Here is a 25,135-nt window from a genome sequence, read left to right as displayed (position 1 = left end):
TTCCTGTGGATAGATATAAGGCCGGACAACTTTACCCCATGCCAGTTCAGACAGGGTGGAATCACATCAAACATTAGACTAGATTTCAAGATCAGCAAACAAAGCAAACATTATGTATAATTAAGTTGGAAAAAAAGTGCTCCAATGCACCTGCAGAACGTATTTTGTGTGCGTGTGTGGGTACCAACCCAAAAGAACATCAGAGTCATATCTGTTTCCACTATTCTTGGGCATATGCGTTGAGTGGAGTGGCAGGTGGAATCACCCACAATATTGTAATGTTCTATTTCTTTCAAGTGCATCTGAATTACAGATCACATTACTTAAATGTGCATATGATGCGACCACACTGCAAGTGGGAAGGGGAGATGTGCACACGCAAGGTCTTAAAAAAGTACATCACACAGGGAGAGGCAATGTTCACCAAGAAGTGCAAAGGAAAATATCCTTCTTAAAATAATTTTTTGTGTCAAAACAGGGAAAATAATTTTGGGGTGCTCTCAATAAGTTGCCAGTGTGAGATGAAGCCAAAAAATAAAAGAGGCTAAATGAGAGAGTGACACAATTCTTGAAACATGTTCTAAAGTATTTCTAGATTTTCTAAATATTTTATAGTGTTTCTCAGTCCAGGCGACCACACAATTTCTCCTATTGTACTAGTAGTTCCTTGTCTGTCTTTTTGCTCCTTCCCCCTCATCTTCCCAGCCTCTAAATTTTGGGCTCCCACTGGTCTTTGTCTTTGGATCTCTTCTATCCTATGTATATACTTGCTTACTTGATGTTGCTTCCATTCCCATGGCCTTATAGACTATGTATTATGGTTCAGATATGAGGTGTCTTCCAAAAGCTCATATGAGAGACAATGCAAGAAAGTTGAGAGATGAAATGATTGGGTTATGAGAGCCTCAACCTAATTGGTGCTTTAATCTCTTGGGTAGGGATTAGCTGGGTGGTAACTCTAGACAGGTAAGTTGTGGCTGGAGGAGATGGGTCACAAAGGGGTGTGACTTTGGGGTGTATGGTAAGCCCAGCTTAGAGGTTCTCTCTGTTTTCTAATTGTCATTTTCTGAACTGCTTTCCTCTGTTATATCCTTCTGCCCTGATGTTCTGCCTCATTTGGGGTACAGAGCAAAGGAATCAACCATCTATGGACTGAGATCTCTGAAACCATGAGCCCCAAATAAACTCCCCCCTCCCCCTGTAACTGTTCTTGGCAGATTTATTGGTCACAGTGGTAAAAATGCTGACTCAACCACTGTATACCCTGATGGTTCTGCATGTATATCTGAAGCTCGGAGCTCTAGACTCACCTATCAATCACCCATCTCACATTTCCACTCTGATGCAGTAGGCATCTTAGGCAAATGCGTCTAAGACTGACCCTTTGATTCCCCATTTCCAACATACTCTCTCTTCCTTCCGCATATCCTATCTTTGTCAGTGGTCACTATTCACCCAATTGCTCAGGTCAAAAATCTGGTATCAATCTTCATTTTCTCTCTCTTTTTATTTATTCATTTTCTCTCTCTCCATGTATAATTCAACACAAAATCCCACTGCATAAATATTTAATATATATGTACCATCAACCTGATCATCATCTTTCTTGGTACCATCCTGGTCCAGGCCACCAGCATCTCTTTCTTGGATCACGGCCATCTTTTAACTGGTATTCCTTCTTCTACTCCAGACTCACCCACACTGTTCTTCTCATAGTGGTCAGAGATACCGTTTTAATCTACAAATCAGAACATGTGTCTCTTTTATTCCAAAGTTTCAGATGGTTTCCAAAGTTTCAGATGGTTTCAAGTCTCCATGGCTTTTAAGACTCTCCCTGACTCCTCCATCTGACCCCTGCCCAAGTAGTCTTCAGCTAAATCTTGTGATTTTGTAACTTTGCCCCCCACCCACCTTTTTTTTTTAAACTAACTTTGTAATTTTGGATTTTAATAGTTCCCAGAACCACACTAAACTCTCATCTTATAGGAACACTTTTGTTTGCTAGTTCCTTCATCCTGCAACCCCCTTTTGTAGTTTTAATACAACTGGCTCCATACAACAAGGACAAAAAGCCATTCCAGAAGAGAAGAGTATGATTAAAAGAACTAACCAGGATTTACTCCACACTTCAGATCTTCAGCACCATGGATTCAACTGTGTTGGAAAGAAGAGGGAAGTTGTTTAAATCAAATTTGTGAGTGAATTGTTAATCAAAATACATTTTTAATAAAGCAAATATTGTGTGATTTGCTCAACTGTTGTAAAAAATACAGATGGAAAATTCACTATAGCATAGTGGAAGGCAAATTTTGAGGTGATATTTAGAAGAAAGAATTAAAAATATTTTGTATTCATGGCACCTCCAATTGATACTTCTCAACAAGAGTTCCTGTGGTTTCAGAGAAAGCCAGCTATGCATACTTTTATCAGAAGCAACCACATTGCAAAACTTCTGTATTGGTTCTAATAATAGTTGATTCCTTTAAGTTTTCTCAGTAGTGTATCTGGGATATATTACAAGAATATTATACCCCAATTGAGCAGTAGTATGCATGAGGCAATGGAAAAAAATCTTAAAATGTGGATAGTCAGAAAATGGAACTTTCGTTTATTAAAACAAAACAAAACAATGACATACTTCAATTGATGAGGGTGGAAATTTAAACCATAAACAACTCAAGAAAGGTAAAACTCTATGAAAGTACCTGAGGTAAATATCAAAATCAATAAATCTACAGATGACATACATACTTGTAAATGTCAATTAGAAATATAAATGCATCAGTCAAAGCAGCTTTTTAAAAATAATTGCATATTATGAAATTAATCAAGCAATAGCAAAATGGATCTATTATTCCAAGCTGATTAATACTAATTAAGAAAATAAAGTAAAAATATACCAAACGTTTTATGGCAAATATTATTAGACTCAAGAGCTACTGAAAATCAGAAATGTGTGACTTAAAATGTCTCTCCGAAGAGAGACCAGGAGACTTAAAATGTCTCTCTGAAGCAGGCTCAGTAGAATAAAAAGCTTTTACTTTCAAATCACTGTAGGATAGAAAATAAAAACCATAATGTTGATATAATTGTTAAGTATCTTTGTGAATTGAAAAAAACACCACCACCACATTACTTTCATTTTATACAATGTTGGTTGTAAACATAGGGATACAAACATAAATGTAATATGTTGTAGTCATTAACACTATATCCACTAATTTTTTTTTCAAAAAGCTTGCGCCCATAAAAGGATGCTAATATTCAGAAGATAAATTAATATATATTTATTTACTTTTTATTCAAAAAGCATGAGTATATTTTTGTTTATATGTCCATAAAACGCTTAGAACACACTTAGCAGTATTAGGATACAAATCTTCAATAATTTTCAAGTAATCGATATTGTACAGGTCAAAATGTCCTGAAGTCATACATAAATAAAAATATATTTTATTGCATTTATAAACTTTAATACCATTATTTTTATGCCTTTGTTTAGTATTTAGTATGCAAAATTTAATATGCCCAAATATTGGTGTCCTCCTTTTTCCTTATTAATAGAACAGATCATTTTTAGCGATAAACCAGAATAAAGACTTATTTCCCACTTTCCCTTGCAGCTAGGTTCAGTCATGTGACTACATTTTAGCACAACTTCTAGTAAATATTCTTCCAAGGATGGGGTGCACTTTTCTTTATCACTTCCTTCTTCCTCCTGGTGCAGCAATGGATTGGCGTGCAAGCAGCTGTGTGCGACTCTGGAGCCTCAGTGGAGGATGGCTAAGTGACAAGGTCAGTGCTCTTGGGGACCTGCTGTCACAGAGGACGTTGTTTTTACTTTTGTCTCAGCAGAGACAAAAAGTTAGTGAGAGAAACATGGAACTGCACTGAGTTGTGCAGAGGTGTAAGTAGTTGACGAAAAGAAGCAGTAAGGAGTGCAGGCTATTCTTCCAATAGGGCAGTAAAGGAAGTCTGGGGCAGAACCTTGTGGGAGAGAGTCAAGTTTGGGAGCCAGCGGATCGTGCCTTTTCTGGGATAGGGAGGTGAGGAGAGTGGAGAATCTGCAATGTTTGTAGTCTGAATCCAAAGAAAGATTTATCACACTAATTAGAACAAAGAGAAAAAGAAAGAGTTACCACTGAAGGGAGAGGGGGAAAAAAGGAACAAACTATTGGAACAAAAATCTAAGAAGAGTTGGAAGATTATAGCAAATGGGGAGATCTCCCAATGAATGGAGATAAATTTAGATGAATAGGATAAGGAAATAAAAAATTCAGTAGCATCAGTTTTTATTTTTAACTTAAGTAAATCATATAATAAGAAGCAGGGAAATACACAAGCTTTAATAATATTTGAGGGGTTAGGAAATCAGCAAATGGTAGAGAGGAAAAAGCATGGGGAGTATTCCTGAGGCCTCACCTGAAGCTGGCTGTAAAGACCTGTCATGAACAGGGAGCAAAGCAATACAACTGTCATCGGCAGCACTTTGCAGCTCAGAAAGTAGAGTGGGTCATAGTGAATCATTAGGCTGTGAGGGAATGGACTACTTGCAAGGCTTACAGAGCAGATCAAAGGGTCGGTGGAAATGAGTGTGTTGATGACAGTGTGGTTGAAATAATAAGTCATGAGGTCCACACAAGCTAGGGAATGAGTTGGAATAGGAGGGATTGAGAACCTGGTTAAATAGAGACAAGCAGGGAGCTCAGGCGCGGTCATGAGGTCAGTGGGTAGAGTAGATGTGAAGATGATGTGGCAACCAGGGAGCCTGTTGGTCCACCCAGGGAGACATAGAATACAGGAGTTCAGGGGCAGAGCAGAGAGTCCAGGAGGTAGCAGTGGATGGAGTTAAAGCAAAGAGAGAGGGGAACAGTAAGGGGAGAGGGGATCAAAGCCTGTGAAGCTGAAATATGAAATACCTCATCCAAATGAAAGTTGAAGTCACCCACGGTTTTGAAAGGAAAAAGGAAGAAGGAAACTGATCCAGGCCCCAACTTTGTTCCAGAGGCCGTGGCTGTAAACCAAAAACTAACAGCATGGAGATGTACAGTCACTGGAAATAAGCCAGTGAGCCAAACAACGGGTTTTTCGTAAACGTAAAACCCACAAAATGTGTACCATTAGTTCCATTTTAAAGTATTTTAAGAAAATGTTTTTATTACTTTTTGGCCACTGAGAGTGAGATATGTTGAATCCTTACTGTTGTTATTATCTTCCTAAGAATAACAATATTTTGGTAGTTAGGACAGAGCCATGCAAGACCTCTGTGCTATTGATTTCTTACTTTTTTCTTATTCCAGTAGAGGGCACTCAAAGCTCAAATAAATGTGTATAATCATTTTTACTGCAATTGATTTATATAACTAAAACTCATATTTACATGAAAAAAGAGAAATTCAGATCTCCTAAGACTTAATTACTAGTCATGCATGGACATTTCACTAAAATGAGATGAGATCTTATGAATGGCAAAACGAGCACAGGCCTCCATGGACATTGCCTCCATACTCACTCAACACCTACTAAAAATAGAAAGGACAGACTCTGGTCTGAAAAACAAGATGGGCTTCTAAACATCAGGCCTACAATAGATACTAGATCCTCAAGTTCCATTTGATTCCCACCTGGACCACTTTGAGAAGGGTTTTCAATAAACTATGGATCATCTTGTAGGCTATTGGGCAGATAATATTGTTCAGTGAAACAAGTCTAAGAATTAAAGCAGAAATAATTTTGGAACTAGAGAAGCCACCTCTGGCAAATACATAGCACAGATGAATGAGATCACTGACAGAGAGTTTGCAGCCACTGTGAGCAGCCCACAGGAAGTACTTAGGACAGTGGTGTTTTAGAGAGCTGTGAAAATCTAAGTATCGTCAGTACTTGAGGGGAGACTATCTTCCAAGCACAAGATTAACTTTATGTGGCTTTGGCTGCCAATCTGGCAGGATGATAGTAGAAGATGTGAACAGTGGTAACAAGTGGTAACATCGCTGTCAGCATTTCATCAAACACCCTTCTGGAGGAGTTAGACCCTGGGGTCAAATGACTCTACAGTAATCATCTCTGACACAGCTGATCTAGGCTGCTATGATCCAAACACTGTGGCTTTTCCAAACAGAAGATGGTTTGGTTTGGCCTTACTTCTTATGCCATATAAGGATTATTTGTAGGGAGTGAATGGGAATCTCTATAGCATCCTTCGATGGTGGTGATCTATCAGTATGAATTAGCTTCTTCGGTAGAATTCAGTTAAAGGGAAGGGAAGACTCTTTCCAGAAAAAAGTCTTTTTTTGGCAGGATGGCAACCCTGGCTTTCTAAAGAGTGTGTCATGACTTACTTGCAACATATTTTTTTTCCAAAGCATTTATTGCAAGACTCTGAAACATTACGATTTAAACAACTTCCCTTATCTGCCCTCTGCCTTCACCAGACATACAGCCATCCAAGCACTCATAAACTGAGCCTTGTCATTTCTGGAATATCTTAGGACTGGGGTTTTCCAGTCATATTATAGCTGCATCAACTCCCCTATGCTCAGCGTGCACATGCTTGTGGGATGAAGGTCTGAGAAGCTATGCAAAATGTATTTTTTTAAAAAACATGTTCCCTTTTCCCTAATAACATGGCAACACAAGATAAAGGATTTAGAATTTAAGACCCTGAGGGTGTCCAAACATCAATAATGAAAACTGAGCAACTTTAAGATTATGAGTTAAATATAGAATATATATTTATGTCTTGCTGTAAATGTTGGTCATGTCTAGCCTTGCCACATATTGTTGAAAGACCAGGGGCAGCTGTCTCATTGTTTATTCTTTTTCTCAGCTCTCTGACATTGACTTGATTTATAGTTGTTAAGTGATAAATTACAAGGTTGAGTCTAGTTTCTAACCCTCTGGCTAAATATTTCTCATTACCTGGTTAGGCAAGCTAAATATTTTATTTAAAATGACTGTGATGATATTAGAGCAGATTATGCTAAGTGAAGTTAGCCAATTCCTAAAAAAAAAAATGCCGATATAAGGGAGGTGACTCAAAATGGGGTAGGGAGGAAGGGCATGAGAAGAAAATTACCTCTAGATAGGGAAGAGAGGTAGGAGGGAAAGGGAAGGAGAAGGGGAATTGCACGGAAGATGGAAGGAGACCCTCATCGTTATACAAAATACATGTATGATGATGTGAGGGGAAAAAACCCCAGAAATGTGTCACATTAGATTGGGTAGAGAGAAGTGATGGGAGGGGAGGGGAGAGGAGGGGAAGGAGGGATGGGAAGGGCAGCAGAATAAAATAGACACTAGTATTGCTGTATGTATATACGTGTCTGTATAACCAATGTGATTCTGCAACCTGTACACTCAGAAAAATGAGAAATTATACCCCATTTGATTCAAATGTATGATATGTCAAGATCATTGTATTGCCATGTGCAACTAATAAAAAAATAAAATAAAATGATCATAAGAAAATCATTCAAATGTGAGTCATAATTTAGGTAGGACACTTTTTCCTCTGTGAATCTCAATTACTCCTTTTCCATTTTAACCAAATAGTCTCCAGATTCTGTGCCTCTAGTGATGGTTTTTGTATCACTCAGGATGGATTCTGCTACAAGCAGCAAAAGACTTGTCTCAAAGTGGCTTAATAAATGAAGGCTGGTATGGTCTTACCTAACAGGAAGCCTGGGTGCTGGGGGTAATTCTGGGGAAGTTCAGAGAGTCACTCAGTGATGTCATCTGTTCTGCAATAACCTTGGCTTTTTCTTCTTCAGGGTCACAAGATGGCTGTTCCCAGTATCACATCCTCACACATTGATGTTCAGAGACAAGGCTATAAGTATTTTTCTTATTTCCATTTTCTTAATGGCATGAAAAACTTTTCCATGAGTTCCAGTCTTTACCTCACTGGTAAGCAGAGTGTAATGCACCCATCCCTTGGTAAATCACCTCTCCAGACAATAAAGTCACCAGAGATAGCCTAGATCAATCAAGATGCACCGGCATAGAATTCCACCTGCCCTGGAATATGAGGTGAACATGAACAAAGTGAGGGTTCAGAGAAGAAAGGGTGATGGTGAGCGCTGTGAACTGTGATCCTGTGTGTCTGACATTCCCTGCTCATCTATGCTGCTTGTAAGGATGAGCAGAGACCTGCTCAGTCACCCACTAAATGACAAGTATTTGTATCCAATGGATATAATTACAATAGGTAGACACTGCCCTCATTACTCCACAGTTTGAACATATTTGCAGTTTGGTTAAAGTACTTGGGAGCACACAAAAGTCCCCACATGTTCAATTCCTACAGAAGGATCTCCTAAATCTCCTTTCACTCAATTGAATCCTGAACCTTAAAGACATCCCATGATATAGATCATGGTAGAAGTTGCTGCATGGTTACTTCAGGAATCTCGCTAAGGTATGAAACCAGAGGTGACTTATGACCAGAAGAAAAGCCACACAGCTCTCACTTTTGGTCCTTTCACCTCTGGCCTCACTGTGTTGGTCTGAAACTCTCCTTTTATGGGGGATGGAGAGAAAACGGAGCAAAAGGGGACTGACTAGACTTCCTCCTTCTCTGAGTCCAGCTGAGTTGGGCCTGCAATTTGGAGTTCTAAGAGACTGTCACACTGGAAGAGCAACTGAGTTCATCAATTGTAAGAGAGATGAGGTCCAAAATACCAGAAGGTGAATCAGGATGTTCTCAACAGTCAGAGGAGCAGGGCAGAGGCGGATGTCAGTTGAGAAATGGATCCAAAAATTCAGAGCCAGGACAGTGTGAGTAAGAGAAAGCACACCATAATCAAGGGAACAAGTGGAGAGAGGGAGAACTGAGCCCTGGATGGACATGTGGGTCCCTCAGCCTGGCTGAACTGGGAGCAGCTGAGATAAAAATAGTCCTGGGAGTTGTTTACATCATCCGATTATTGAGGTTTTGACAGCGCCAGCAATGAAAACAAGAATATATTTCTAATTCTCTAGAAGTTGAGAGTGGCTTCTTTGGAATCCAAAGCTATTTATCCTCCAAATAATCTGAGGTTCTGTCAACTGTCTTGCTCTTGTATTTTAACCTCATCTTGCTCAAGATGCTTTCTAGATTTAGGTATCATTATTCACAGGCAGTTAAAATATGACTTCAGGACAAATGAGTTGACATGAAATTTGTCCTGTCTGCCCACCTATTATTGCAGAAACTCTCAAAGGAATAACCTAAAGATACTATGCATGTAAATTTGGGTTCAGATGACAATTTAGTCTACAGATTCTCACTATGTGGAACAAGTAAGCTGTATTTTCTTTTACGAAAAATCAGAATGGTTTTGGAGTGGTGTGCTTTCTCTTACTCTCTAATCATATCTATGTCTATATCACTGTTAGGAAAACTTGTGGTTTCAAATGACAAGACTTGAATAATAGTAACTTAAGAAGCATTTCTCAGATGACAATATATTTGAAGGCAGATAGTCTGAGAACCGCTCTTTTTACCTTTTTGTTCTGCCATTCTGAACACAATGGCTTATTGCCTCAATGTCAAAAAAAAAATAATGTCTACTTCAGCTCTAACCATCACATCTCACATCTGTGTTCAAGGCAAAAAGAAAGAAAATTGCTGGCACCATTTGTCTTTGTATCAAGAAAGGATATACTTCATTGGCCAATAGTGAGTCTCATTGCTTGCTACAAAGAAAGCTGAGAAAGTATCCATATTATTTTTTTCATTCTTTGGAAAGGAGATGGCCAAAGAAGAATGAGGTGTAAATGAAATTGTCTAACAATGACTGCCACACCTTGCTAAAATAAAGGCCCGGCACAGGGAAGCTATTAAAATCCAAAGGCTTATTTGTTTTAACTTAGGGACTTTTATAGGTTTTTCCTATTTAAATGAAACTTTGTGTGGCATGTCATAACAGCCCCTGAAAACTACGAGTAGACAACTAAAGTTTCAAAGACTGGATTTAGAAACATTCTGGGAGTTGGCAAGTAGAAATACAAAAAAACTATTTTTTTTAAATCTAATACATCTACTTATTTGCCTTCTAATTTTTCTTATACCTGTATTTTCATAAAAGGATTTCTGTAGTCTTATAAAAGTTCACAAATTATTACAAAGTGGGACAAATTAAAATTGGAGCAGAAGAAGTATAAATTTGGAGCACAAGGAGTACAAGAGGCAGAGAGTGACAGGAAGAAGGAATCTGACTGGATATGCACTCCGTGTTGATAGAACTCCAAATTTGCCTTTCAACTCTTTTTCAGTCAATAAGGAAAGTCAAGGCAGTTGCATACACAGTCCACCGGACATATAAAATGAAAAAAGAACAAGTGTTTTCAGGAAGAACACACAAAAGGGTCCTCAGTCCATCTATTTCATTTATTTGTCAAATTTCTTTTCTTTTTCCTTTGACTCAGGTTTCTTCTGGGAAAACAAGACAAAACAAAACAAAACCCTGTTCTGGATTTCTTCCATTGTAGTGGGAATTAATTATTCCTGGGACCTGGAACAGAAACCAGCTGGGAAAGGAGGTACCCACCCATAGGTGCCTTCCTCCTTCCCCAGTGTCACTCCAGCTACCTCTTGGTACAGAGGTCTTTGCAACTGCTTGGCCACATGGAATGTTTTTTTCAGTACTTCTCCTGTTTAGGGTCATCTTATTATTATTATACCATAAAAAAATAATAATTTTGCTGTATTTCCTTTCTTGGGTTGAAAGAGAAATAAAATATATATTTTTGGCTTGCTCCGTGTCTTCCAGTGGCTCATTCAATCTTCCTGCTGCCGTGGGAGGAGTCACATATTACAGTTGGGTTAAATTATTTGCCCAAGGTTAGAACTAATCAATGGCAGAGCTGGGATTTGAGTTGGCATCTGACTCCAAAGCCCAGGTCCCTCCCATAATACCACTTCAAAGAGACTGCATTTATTCATAAAGCTGAGGCCCGCCATCAGAGTCGGACATCTGAGGTTAGGTCAATCTCTCCTACTCCCTCTGCTTCTCTGCCAGTTTCTCTGAAGGCTATAGTAGGAAGATTCCTGAACTTAAAATTAGAAAGCTGTGTGACCATGTTATAATTCACTGAAGACTTCTCAAAGCCAAGTTTACTCATCTGTGGAGTGGGGACAATGATTACACCCCGCTCTCTTCAGGGCAATAATCGTAGTGGCCGGGAGGGATTGGCGTCAAACTCCAATGAGGTCCTATTTGTTGAAAATGCTTTGGAAAATTTATGAGCTTTAATCACATCCAATGAATTATTTTTTTATTTATTACTGTGACCTCAAGATGTTGTAATAGAATCCTCCTTCTTTGGTTTTCAGCAATTGGGTCACTTTTTAAGGAAAATATGGATGTCCTTTTCAGAAGGGAAAGATAAATGGTTTTGACTTAGACATTTTCCAAGGCTGAGCACTGACTCCATGAGACTCCGTTACAATCTGCAAAGAATCGACTGTTCATTTCTGCCTTCTCGCTAAGCCTCAGGTGATATCGCCTGTTATAGTCAGAGCTGTGTTTCCAGCACTTACCGTAGGGTTAGCGTAGTTCAATAGGAATTTGGGGAATCTTAATTTTGTGAGGTTACTTAGGCAGTTTCTCAAAGATAAAGAAGTAAATTTTTCTTAGCAGTTATTTACCTGCTACTGGGGTTATAACTTTGGGATTGAAGGGCATTGAGGATCCTGTCAAAGGTGAAGGTGTTCTCATGAGGCTAAACCTACTCAGAGGTGAGGGAGAAAGGACTAATGCTGGAGGAGTAAGCAGAGGACCTGCTGGATAAAATTGATCATAACTGATTGACATTTTAGTGTCTCCCTAAAACATGAATTATTGTATTTACACAGACACAAAGTGATGCATATATAGGCCTATCTGAGTAGGCTCATGTGCATGGATACATGAGACACTTAAGTCTGAAGAGCATTCCTTGGGAAGATGGACAGCTTTGGAAAGTCAGCTATTAGCAGAAACAGTAGCCATCACTTGGGCACTTCCTGTCACTTGCCACTGTACCACCTCATGGCTTTCCAATCCTCTGCCTCTGCCTCTAAGGTTTTTTAAAGAAATTAATAAGTAGAGATTTTCTTTCTTTCCTCCTTCCTTCCCTCCCCCGTCTCTCTTTCTTTTTCCTAATAATGAATGGATGCAAACCAAATTCAGCTGGTACCTAGAATCCAGGAACATATTCTTGGATTTGACTACCTGGAAACAAGAAATTCGAAACAAGTTCCTCCCAGCATGATGCCCTAACCACTAATGTAATTTTGGGTGGTACACATATGCAAGACAAGGAGTAATGGGCTGAGTCTCAAAAGGAAAATGGAAACATTCAAGAGACACAGAAGGAAAAATCTTTCTGACTGTGTGCTCAACCCAGCAATGGAATAAATTACTTGGGGAAACATTTATGGCTCCCTAAATAGAGGTGTTCAGGAGGAAAGTGAGATGGAACACATGCTCTTGCTGTCATCGTTAAGCAGAGTTTATTCAGTGTGGACAGGGTTGGAGGTAGCATTCCAAAGGCAAAAACACCCCCATTCATGTGGAACGGTGTAAGAAAGAGCTGCATTTTGGTAACTTTGGGCTGTGGTGGAACTCTTGACTCCAGAAGAGCCTGCAGTTGGTTAGCCACAGTGACTCCATGGCCCCTTTACAAACTCAGAGATGCATTCTGCTTGGAAAACCGTGTCTCAGTCAGGTTACAAATACAGAAACATCAATTATTGCTGTGATCACTAAGATGTTTAGAATTCTACATGTTGTCTTATTTGTTACCATATTTTAACTAATTACCAATAAGTCACATATCTTGTTTCTTGGGTATTTGACAGAGAACATTGTGATTAGAAATGGCAACTAAGTCATGAGGTGTATTGTCTATTTTGAATAGAAACATGATGGGTAACAGAAATGGTTTGAAAAATGGGTTGGGAAAGTATACATGAGACATAGAGAAAGGTAAGAAAAGTCTAGAAAGGACTTTATTCTTATCCAGAATCTTATAGTATATTAGAAGGAAAAATTGGTTGATCAATTTTGTTCCATAAAAAACTGCTCTTTCTTAGAACCACTTCAGGGATAGAAAACAGAAACATATTTAAATTATTTCATTGTTTCACAGAAAAGCCATGGTCCTGATTCCATTTTTTGTTATCTTCACTACCTATGTGAAGCTGAAGTCCTCTGAAGAAGCTGACTCTATATTGAACATCCTGCAGACTGTTTGATCTTGGTTGAGGAGGAGAATATCATGATTGTGAAGAGATAGAATCTGTACTTCAAGGGCCAAAATTACCCTGGGCTATCTTAGTACCTTTAATTGCCATCCACTTTCCACCTTTGAATCTGACCTAACCTCCTCGTGACTATTTAGTAAATCTCTGGAATGCATCCTTAAGCTCAGCAGCCCTCCAGTCTCTACCAACCCTATAGCAAAGAATGCTATAACATGACATTAGAACCTCAGGGAAAAGATTTCCCCCTTTTGCTGAAATCTTGTCCTATCTAATGCTCCCACCAATGTATTTGGTTAACATATTCTGTATGGGCTTGTTTGTTCTGTGGCTATGCAGGTACATGTAACCTCTTCCATGGAACAACATATCATTTAGGGCAACGTGAATCCATGTTACTGGGCCATGTTACTGGGCCATGTCACGCATACTTGGCTCAGAATATTTTCTTATTCCCTTATAGCAGAATTGTTCTTTTATATTGACACTGACAGACAACCAAGTAAAGAATTTGGGGGATATTATTATTAACTCTGATTTTCTAGGGTCTGACTAGCCAACATGCATTGACCCACAAAATGAAACAGCACTTATCATCAGAAAAAAAAAAGAAAAATATTTTCCACCCTCCATTTCTGGACTTCTGGCTACAACTGAATATTCTTCCCACTTCTACTGCATAGATGAAACTTCCCCAAGGGCCTAGGATATTTCCCCTTTTCCTCTTTCTCCTTTCTTCTGCCCCTTCCATGTTTACAAAAATATTGGGACTCTTAGAAAATAAAAGGACAGATATTAACTCATTGAATCTGGCTGGCATCATCCCATTTGTGATACGCTCCTACAGAGTTAGACATGGAAGCACCTGTATAAAAGTGTGTATTGAAAATTGTAGGGTTTCACATTTACTACAGGTGAGACTATCATAAAACCAGTGATCTTTGGAAGAATGCTTGCTAGAATCTAAGAATTACTAATTACCTTCCTTCCAGGGCATTTTGCCAGCTTACAGAAGTCAGAGAAGTTCTGTAATAGAGGCACAGAGTTGACATTCTTTAATTTCAAATAGCTCTCTATCAAACATGTTTCAGCTCTTTACAGCTTAAAAAAAAAAAGTTAAAAGAAAAAAAAGACCAAAAAAAGTTATGTAGTTGAAAAGTTCCCATGATGTTTATTTTTCAGTGGAAAAGGATTCTTTCTAAAAGTATTTACTAATAGAAGCACATTTTTAAATTTTGGAGTTCTGAAACAGTCAAAGCAAAAGTAGTCAAAGCAAAAGTGATCCAAAAAGAGAAAATGATATGATAAAAGAAATAGAATAATTTAGAAAGAACTAAAGGTTGAAAAAAAAGAGCTAAGAGATTTAAAAAGGATTTTATAGAAACTAAAGTTACAAACAGCATTAAAAGATGTTCTGGAGGTTGTGAAGGACAAGGTGACTCCTCCCCCTCAAAAATAAATTCAACACTGATAGGAGTGACACACCTTACTGACTCTTTAGGGAAGAAGAAGAAACCACCAACAGTGGAATCCAGAGAGAAGAAAGATATGGGGTTCACAAAGTGGAAATCCAGACTAGGAACTGGAGAGGAAGCCAGGCTACCTGAAAACTTTCTTGAGCTAAAAAAGAAGTACCAGGGTATACCGATTGAAAATAACTAAACATTTTTCAGGAAATGTTAATACAAAGTGTCACCTACCATTCCATCATGAGTTTCTGAAATATAAAAGTCAAAAAAGAAAAAAATAAAGATAAATTTTAAGCATCTGTGAGAAAAAAAAAAAAAAACGTTAAAAAGACTTTAACAGGCTAACTTTGAGCGTATCAAAGATAAGGTTGGCTTCAGCCTCCTTCAGAAGCAAAAGGAAAACCACGGAGAGAGAACAACAGAATATAAAGATTAAGGGATTATTACCTGAGAATTTGATTCAATTGAGTTTGTATTCATGTTTGACAACCAGAAACATGGTCTCGGATGTGCTCCACTTCAATGAGATGTGTAATCCCAGGCTGTTTTTGAGAAACTATGGGTAGATATATGCTATGGTATGGTTTTGAGCTTAACTATGAAAGTGGGTGTTGGGTATTTGTAAAACATTTTATCTAAGGTGATGAAATATCTTATAAAATATTTACTTGAATTCCCACAAAACCCTGGGAAACAAGCAGTTGATTTATGGACTCTATATTTAGAGAAAGAAGGGTTTAGTTAAGTGATGCATCTTAAGATCTCTCTAGTACAAATAAAATCAGGATCATGTCTTCCCATTCTTAATGCAGAGGATACCGCTTATCAGATTAGTATTGCCTCTTTCTGTCTTGATTTAATATTAGAAAGTTTCTATAATAAAAATTTGAAAAAAGAAGGAAACTGGCTTGAAGGGTTGACCATGCTTAAAATAAATTCCTCTTTCTTTCCCAGGACTAGGTTAATGCTTACGTTTCATTAGAAGCTTTCTTTAGAGTCTAGTAACAATTTGTTAACTTTAACAGGGAAAGGCTTTCCATAACAATGTATTCTTTTAGTTTGGGGGTTCTTATGATGTGCCAGACACTCTTCTAGGCAATAGGGTTAAGACACAGAGAGCTAAACCAAGTCAGACCATAGAGTTAGAGTGAGAGGACAGATACCTACTGAGCCTACTGCAAAAGGCACCAGCTTTGGAAAGCAACAAGCCAGTTCTGGTAACTGATATATGCTACCTTGAAAATGAAGGGACAACTAGGACCAGCAGGCATCAGGAAAACCAAAGGCGTAAAGAATGAACAAGCAGAAAGTCTGATGATGCAGAAAACAGAAATTATTCAGGGTAAAGAACGGAAAGTATCTTTTCTAAAGGCACTTTTAAAATGTCCTTATTAATCTTTTAAATGAGATTAAATCCAAAGACAGAAAGAAAACAGACTAATACAAACACTTTTAAAATAATTTTAACAGAATAAAGTTAAAACAAAAGTAGAAGAGATGGAAGGCAAAATTGAAGAAGTCTCAGAAGACACAGGAAAAAAATATGGAAAATAAGAAAGAAAAAAACAATGGAAGTATTAATCCAAAGGGTCCAACATCTAATTAACAGCAGTGATTTGTGGTGGTACAATGTGCTTTTTTTGTGTGACCATTATTGTTTTTGTTTATATATTAGGAAAAAAATAGCAAATATTTGTTGGATTTTAATTGTGTTAGATCCTGGGCAAAGGTCCTAATCATAATGTCTTGTTTAATTATCGGATCAGTTTTTAAAAACGGAACAGAGATTCTAGATTAAAGAAATATTTAGAAAGTATATGGTTATAATGTGTTTCTTAACTGTATTTAGTTTCAGGAAAGTGAAAATAGTCAAGGGATAACTTTTTGGGTGATTGGATGATAACAATTGAGATTGAAATTCAAAAGTAGAAACTGGTTTTGGTGGAAACAAGATAAATTAGTGTTATCATGTTAATTTGAAGCAATTTAATAGACCTCTGAATGGATAAAACCAATGGATGGGTGTAAATAGAGTCTGAAGTTCAGGGGAAAGGAGGAATCAGAAAGTTTTGTGAATCACCAAGGTTATCTGTTAAAACCAGAGGTTGGACACAATCACTGAAATCCGAATATAGACTGAGAAGAACAGAAAGCCAAGAAGAAGGGAACCTAGTGGAGAGGCTGGGAGGAAGCCCTCAGTGAGTGGGGACACAGGAACATTAGAGTCTATCTAGACAGCTGTGGAATGAGAGAAGTTTGGGGAGGGCGTGGCTAAGGAAAGAAACAAATACACTGAAATTTTCTATGTAGAAAGTTATTAGTAATGTTTGTCAGAAATATTTATTAGCTTTCTGGGAATGAGCCAGATTACAATTACAAGTAAATGAGGATTTAATTCATCAAGTTCTTCATCTTCATGGATTTTAATATCTATGTATGTATATTTTTAAGATTAAAAGAGATACAATGTCTGAAGAGCATTTACCAATGGATTCAGCACATAAGACATGCCCCTCAAATGCATACTTCATCGGTCCCTTATAGTGACTGAATGCATGGATTTGGAACCTGGGTAGAGTTAGATTCATAGTCTAGCTCTGCCATTATATAGTTGTATAAACTTGAACTTATCAATTTGTTAATGTGTATTTTCTTTCACTTATAATATTGGAGTGGTGGAGCATCTACCTTCTAAAACAATTTCAGGTATGTATGTTATTTTTTCATATTTTGAATGGTATACAAATAACTAAATATTTGTGTTGTGTCATTGAGCATATTAGTTTGTGAATTGGCATAGTGAGGGTTTTCCAGGTAAATGGGGAACACAGTTTATTTTAATATTGGTTTATATCTGTTCTCCCTAGCATTCTCTTTTCCTCAAATGACTGGTAGAAAGCCAGATCTTGCTTTGGGTACTTCAGTAGGGTAGATGCTTCTTAAATCTGGAAAAAGTAATGGTAGGTGTCTGGCATAAATGAGGGAGACTGACACCTACCTCCCAGCAGTATTGCAGACTCTCAGGGGGGTGGAAAGTTCCCAGGGAGGGCGTCAAGGACTCAGTCCTTGAGAACTTGTGCAACCAAGACTCTTGAGTCTCAGCACTGACTAGTGGGGACCTTGAAAATCTTAGAAAGAAGGACTTTTCTGTGGCTAAGACCCAGAAAATTTTAGGATAGGGTAAGGGAAAAAAATTCATAATAGGTCTGACATCCCTTATTTGGGTTAGTTTGAGGACTAAAGAAATGTAATGTGTCTGGCATATGAATCTATATCCCAAACAATCTTATCAGTGGGCACATTCATATCCATATCCATCCACTTGTAATTTTTTCTCCATGTTGCTGAGTTTTGCTCATCATTTTTATTTCTTTAGCTATTACACCAACCAGAAGTTTAAAAAATAAAAGGCCTCATAGTTAAGAATGAGGAACAATTTAGCTACAATCTGCATAGAACAAACAGAAAGAAGGATACCTGTGAGATGATGAACCACACTTCATGCTCTCCAGCCCAACAAGACAGTGAAGAAGTCAGACAACTCTTTCATTCTTTATCACTACTCCAACCAATTCCATCCCAGAATTATGTGTTGGTGGAAATTTGGAGACTTCAGGCAGAGTGAGATTCACTTACTGGCATATGAAAATTGAAATCTCATGATGGACATGTAATGCAATCATATAAAAATAAAGTTACCTCTCCTGAATATATATATAAATTAAGATTTCTCCCCACTCTGATGCTTCTAGAAGTTTTTGTCTTGTGTAATACCTTCATGGGAGCAGGTATAACAAGAACCAGTTGAATGATACTATACTAACTAGACAGATGTTCTAAATTTATATTTTTATTCATCGTTAGTACTCTTCTATTATCTATTGGTAGATGTAAGCATTATACTTAAAAATTTATTCATGGCATGAGAAGTTACTATAGTACCTGCCATACATATCATATTCTCAGTGTGACAGTTCAAGATCAATTAATGTTTGCTTGTCAGCCTTTGGCACCACCCCAAATAAAGATCTTCTAAGAATCTGTCCTTTCCAGGAATTTCATCCAATAGACTCTGTGCTTCCACCTACCTCTCTTCCTCTCTCCCTGCACCCTTTGCAAATAAACTCTCTTGTTCCACTGTAAATAAACTGCCACTCACTCTCAGTTTTTACCCTAAATCTTCGCTTTATCATCTGATTTTTTTTTTCTGACATTGACTCCTCCATGGGCTTTCTTCCTCCAATCAATCATGCATATTTTCCTGTGGTTCCCAGATCTGGAAGACATAAGTGAGAATTGGGGTGAGTAGGAGCCACTAAGGACTCTTATTGCCACCCACCGCTGCTCCAAATGAGAAGACAACAAAACATAGTGCTAAAATGGATGAGCCTTATTGTCAGTTTTCCTGGATTGAACCCTAGCAACATCCCAACTCCCTTGGACAAATTATTTGGTCTTTCTAAGACCCAAAGGCCTTTATCTGTAAATGGCAATAATAAGAGAACCTACTTCAAAAGGTTACTCAATGGACTAAAGATTATACATAGATCAAACACTTTGTACCATGACCAGCAGACATGAGTGCCTGACCATTAGGAACTGTTGATAACAATATCTTCATTGCGTTTTTCACCCTTGTATAAAAACAGCCTTGAGGCTCTGACTACCTCATTGTGCATCTTGGTGCCTGATACCCACTCCAGGTTTATTATTATTTTTTAAACTCTCTCTTAGGACTTTCATGCCCACTCCACATAAGAAATCTATCCCCATGACCATGCCTTACACTGTTTCACTATTCACAATTATTTACCCTTTGAAATCTTAAACTTCAGCATTCTATTTTCTGAGAACTATTTTCCTTCCAATCAGCTTTATGTCATTTCACACATATGTACACTTCACCTCATTAATACTTCTGATCCCTAGATATTTTTCACAGAGTATTCATTCCTTTCTAGCTTCACTATTTCCTTCACCAAAATCAGATGGGCACCTATCAGGATTTTTTTTTTTTTTTTGGTCCTGTTGTGGCTCCTGCTCTTCCTGACTCTGGAACACTCTGCATGCACTGTCCAAAATAGCCACATTTCACATGTAGCCAATGCCTGCTCAATTGCACAGCACAGATTATTGGACATTTTCATCATGAAAGAAAGTTCTACTTTCAATCCTTTATCTAAGCATTTGACTTTCTCCCCTGTACATCTTGGGATAAAAACATTGCTGGATGAGATGGAACAACTTCAGTGCATCTGCTTTCAGTGGTCTTTATGAGTACCTGGAGCTCTTCTGAATTAGCTTCTTCTCTGTGTTTGCCAGCTTTCCATCACTGCGGACAAAATACTTGAGCTAATCAACTTAGAAGGAGGAGGGGCTTACTGTGGCTCATGGTTTCAAAGGTTTTCATCCATTGCTGCTTAGTACCATTGCCTTTGGGCCTGTGGCAGCACAGTACAATATGGCAGGAAGCACATCGTGGAGCACGTTGCTCACCTCTCTTGGCCAGAAAGCAAAGAGAGAGAGGAAAAGGAGGGGCCAGGGTCCACATATGTCCTTCCAGGGACCTAACTTGCTTCCAGTAGGCCATACTCCTGAAGGTTCCACCACCTCCTAATAGCACCATGGGCTGGGGACAAAGCCTTCAACACATGCAACATTTTGGGGGTGGCGACATTCCAGATCTAACCATAGCAAGCTTCTACTCCTTCTGCCACCATGATAAAATTTCCAGCTGTCTTTGCATATCTCCTACCCCATCACATTTACCCCCTTTGCATTTCTCTCAGCAGGTGAACTTACTTTTTTTCTTAATGATAATGGATGAAAACTCTCATCATGTCCTCTGACAATTATAATAATGTTTCTATATGACTTTTTATCTCCTTTAACCCATGCTTAGAATTCATTCACTAGCTAACAAATATTTTGAGCCTCTATTACATGCTACGTTTTAGGTGCTGAGATTTAGCTGTTAACAAAAATTTTTATCCTTATTTTACAGTTGTCAAGTAGACAATAAATAAATATTTAAGACAGTGATAAGTATAATGTAGAAAAATAGAACAGGTAATATATTAGGATATGCGAGATTGTTGTTAGTTGCTATTTTATACTGATGGATCCAAGAAGACCTTATGGAGTTAGCTGACAAGAAAATCAGAGAGAACTATGGGGTACCTAGTGAGGAGTACCTAGGAGAGGAAGAGAGTTGCAGAGGCTTGAAGCATGCATAGGATTGTGTATTGGAGGAGACCCATGTGGGAATAAAGAAAGCAAAGAGTAACAGAGAAGAAGATATGGTCAAGGACATACCTAGATCAACTAACCCAATTCTACCATGGTGAGGATTTTGAAACCATGAAAGGGTATGATTATAGAGGAAAGACCTTACCTGGCTTATAATTTAGAAGTGTCATTTTGAGTGTTGAGTCCTGAATACCCTGTGAGGATAAGAATGGAAGTAGAAAATATGCTAGGAGCATATTGTAATAATTCAATATGGTGGTGAATTTAAGTCAATTGGGATGGTGGAATGGCAGTGATGGAGGGGGTCAGAAATGGTTTGAAAAAAATGAGTCCATCATTTTGGGGGATACTGGGGATTGAACTTGGGGACACTCGACCACTGAGCCATATCCTCAGCCCCATTTTATATCTTATTTAGAGACAGGGTCTCAGTGAGTTGCTTTAGTCCCTCGCCATTGCTAAGGCTGGCTTTGAACTCCTGATATTCCTGCTTCAGCCTCCCGAGCAGGTGGGATTACCAGTTCATCATTTGTTAGTACTGCAGGAAATTTGCTTCTCTCCCTGCTCTTGTATCTTGAAGCTATCCTTCTTTATTTGCTTATTTCTCTCAAAAGAGAAAAATGTTCAACTTTTTTTTTTGGGGGGGGGAGTGGAGTAACTGGGATTGAACTCAGGGACACTCAACTGCTGAGCCACATCCCCAGCCCTATTTTGTATTTTATTTATAAACAGTGTCTCACTGAGTTGCTTAGTGCCTTGCTTTTTCTGAGGCTGGATTTGAAATCATGATCCTGCTGTTTTAGCTTCCCAAGCTGCTGGGATTACAGACAAGCACCACTGTGTCCGACTCATCTTTCTTGTATCTTAAAATAAAAGATTCGTTTCCAATCCGCAATGTCCCCATCTCTAGTCATTATTCCATTTCTTTAGAACTTTTCGAAGAGTGTTCTATCAAACTGAATCCCTTTAGGCATCTCATCTCCTTTTCTTCCCACTGAAATTTGCCTAGAATCACAAAGTTCTGGCCTCAGGCAGGCCAAAACTGGCACTGGTCTGAATATTGTCAAATCTGTTAAACTTTTTTTGTGTGTGTCTTAATGATTACCCTGCTTCATCTGACACCTCAAAATTCTCACTTTTCTTGGTTTCCTTGACAATGCTGCCTATCCCATTTTCTCTTCCATATCTGGATCCCTCTCAAAATTCTTCATGGGTTTCTCTTCTTCCACTCACCTCTTAAATATGAGACTGTCTTTAAGTTTTGAATCCTCTCAAACTCTACTGTTTCCCAGGAAGGCATGGGGTACTGTGAGAAATAAACCCCCAAATGATGATTCTTCCAAATCAATAGTTAAGTCTCAATGTTACTCAAGCAATAATAGGAAATTAATATTCTTAGTCTATGGTGTTTTAAGATTGAAATTCTAACTCAGGGGCTGAGATACCAGATAGCTATCAGAGATGCCAGAGTGAGGGTTATATAAAAGATCATGAGAGTGTACAGAGAAAGGTTTTGTAAGATGCTTCCAGTAAATGCATCTGCCTTGTGTGAGCCCCAGCTCTATCAAGCTGGCACAGTTAATCTTCAACTTGAGTGACAGAACATAGTCCCAACAGTGCCCCCTGCAGTAGAGAAGAGCTACATATTGATGTCTGACTCCTACCTGATAAAATATACATTGGTCTATGGCAAGGTAGAGAAAAAAAAGGAGAGGATTATGTTTGTGAATAAACCATCTTGCACCAATGGGGGACCAGAGAAATGTATGTTTTCCATGGACCAAATACAGTCTCTGTTGTAGGGAAGGGCAGGGCATAGGACTGTCTCATTTCTACTCAAGAGGAGGACCCAGGAGGAGAACACACCAACCAAGAGCTGTATGTGGTTGACTCTGGGCAAACAAGGCCTGTATGGGAGCAGACAGCCACCAGAGGAGCTTGAACCGTGTCGGGGCTACTATAAGAGAAGGGAAAAGCAAGAGGGGAACAGCCAGCCAATAGAAGGCTACAACCCATAGAATGGCAGCTGCAGGTGGAAAAACCCAAAGATTAGAACACAAGCCAGATGTAAGCATCTGCCCTGCCTGGAGTGCACGCGGTCAACTTAGTTCTCCCTCAGTACGTTTTGTTAATGGAGGTACAGGCTTATCTCTAGGGATGGAGGAAAGAAGGACTTGTCACAAGTTGAGAAAAGAAAATGAGGCACAAGAGCCGTAAATATGGGGGATAATGTAAAATAAAGCACACATAGCAGTTCAAAAGAAATGGGTTGTAGACTTCAGCATCTTTTGGACCCAGTTAATTTCAAAGCCAGGCGAGGAGCCAAGATCTACAGGATATTCCCCCAGTAGAAAAGGCTGTGTTCACAACTTGGCTGTATAGACCCTGACCACTCAGGTCACTTGGGAGCTCCTGCCCGTGGTCTCAGCTCTTTTTCTGAGTCTCAAGAAGCCATTAGTATTTGGTCCTCCAACTGAAGAGCTAATACAAGGTTTAAATGGTATTCAGAGAGGTAGAATACTTTTTGGTGGGCAGAGTGTATTATTCTATTAAAAACTAGTTAATAGAAAATAAATAAAATGCCAACAAAGACATTATGCATACATCCTGCAACTAACAAAAAAACAAAAAAAGAGCTAAACCAAATAGCAAAGAAAGCTAAAGTGCATACTCAAAAACTGAAGAAGTTTTAAACCAACAATTTGCTTACACATTCAAGAAAACTTTAAAAAGAGATAAAAACACTGTCAAAACCAGTAGAATTGAGGAAGGGGATCTGAGGGAGGGAGGAGGGGTAAGAAAGGAGGAGTACTAGGGATTGAGAATGAGTAAACTATATGCATTTATGACTATGTCAAAATGAACCCCATTATTAGTTACAGCCATAATTTTTAAAATTTCAGTAGAATTTTGGGAGATGAAGAATGTTCTCTCCATTTCTGAAGGACATTAACTATGTCTCCCATTTTCTCTGGATAGGTAAATTCTAGGGAACTAACCTACCTGTGTTTCTTCCCTCCTTCCTGCTCTCTCTCTCTTCCTTTTCTTCTTTTAGCCCCCATAGTGCTTGTATTTTAAAAATGAACAACTATCATCATTATAATCATAAAAATCCACTTTAATAAAAAATAAATACTGTTTAATGATATACTGTCATTAAATGACAAACTTTAAGTAGCTACAGGTAGAGAAACCTAGAATTATCTACAGTTGTTATAAAGTCCTGGGACTAGGGAACACTATTTTAATCAAGATAGCTGCTGTATGTAAACTTGAGTCAGATACACAAAAAGATCTGAGATATATAAAACTACAATTAAAAGAACAACATTAGAACTGGAAAAATGTACATGGAATTAGACAGAAAGCTTAGCAACAGACACCTGATCAGCAGAACAAAGTATGGGGATCATATTTGTGCATATTCAATAAGTGATAAAAATACCTTCCCAAAAGAAAATTCCCTAAGTGGTGCTTATTCAGTCTTTAGAAAATAATTTTTAAAAATTTTAAGAAGTGTATATATAGCTTTTCTTTTTTCTGTTTATTAAACTATATTTCATATATTTTGCACTAAAAAGTAAAACATCATACTTTGAAGAAATAGAGATGAATATAGATTTGATTTCCTAATGGGGAAACCTCAGCATAAAATATATATATATATATATTCCTAGAATGGTCTATGTAAAAATGTAAGCTCTATTTTGAGTTTAAACACTGTAAACAAAAGTTATAGGCAAATGAAAAAATGGGAAAAAAAATCACAGTAAGACATATTCATACAAATTTATTTATGTAATGAAATACTATTTAAAATGTAAATAGTCATCACATGCCTATAATCCCAGCAACTCAGGAGGCTGAGGCAGGAGGATTGCAAGTTCAAGGCCAGTCTCAGCAAATTAGTGAGATCCTGCCTCAAAAATAAAATTAAAAAGGGGCTAGGAATGTAGCTGAGTGGTAGAGCACCACTAGCTTCTATTCTCAGTATCACACACACACACACACACACACACACACACACACACACACACACAGTATATGACATGAAGAATGACTCAAAAGAAATTTGTGCAAATAGGCAATAAAATGTTTATTCTTAACTAATAATTTAAAAACCCAGATTGAAACAAAATGTATACCAAATTTGGCCTGAAAGGAGAGTGGGGGAACTATGATAATATCA

The 25,135-nt window shown here is 38.1% G+C and overlaps 2 long non-coding RNA genes across 11 annotated transcripts in view; one reads left to right on the top strand and one right to left on the bottom strand.

Annotated features, from left to right (window-relative positions):
* The window catches only part of LOC125611538, a 67,665-nt gene extending 56,927 nt beyond the window's left edge, over window positions 1-10,738 (top strand). Inside the window, exons 2-4 of the long non-coding RNA XR_007341732.1 lie at window positions 2,035-2,194; window positions 3,728-3,795; window positions 7,773-10,738. This is a non-coding gene — a long non-coding RNA (uncharacterized LOC125611538). The remainder of the gene's footprint in view (window positions 1-2,034; window positions 2,195-3,727; window positions 3,796-7,772) is intronic.
* The window catches only part of LOC125611537, a 98,864-nt gene that overhangs the window by 54,469 nt on the left and 19,260 nt on the right, over window positions 1-25,135 (bottom strand). For 9 of the 10 annotated variants that reach the window (XR_007341728.1, XR_007341722.1, XR_007341724.1 and 6 more), the window contains 4 exons: window positions 18,857-18,973; window positions 18,175-18,332; window positions 2,111-2,154; window positions 1,584-1,738 (listed from right to left, as the gene is read on the bottom strand). This is a non-coding gene — a long non-coding RNA (uncharacterized LOC125611537). Of the gene's footprint in view, window positions 1-1,583; window positions 1,739-2,110; window positions 2,155-18,174; window positions 18,354-18,856; window positions 18,974-25,135 lie in introns of all 10 variants that reach the window. The other variant, XR_007341731.1, reaches the window with a different exon arrangement.

Source organism: Marmota marmota, unplaced genomic scaffold (assembly GCF_001458135.2).
Source record: "Marmota marmota marmota unplaced genomic scaffold, marMar, whole genome shotgun sequence".
Taxonomy (NCBI): Eukaryota; Metazoa; Chordata; class Mammalia; order Rodentia; family Sciuridae; genus Marmota; species Marmota marmota.
This window is presented reverse-complemented; position numbering and strand designations above follow the sequence as displayed.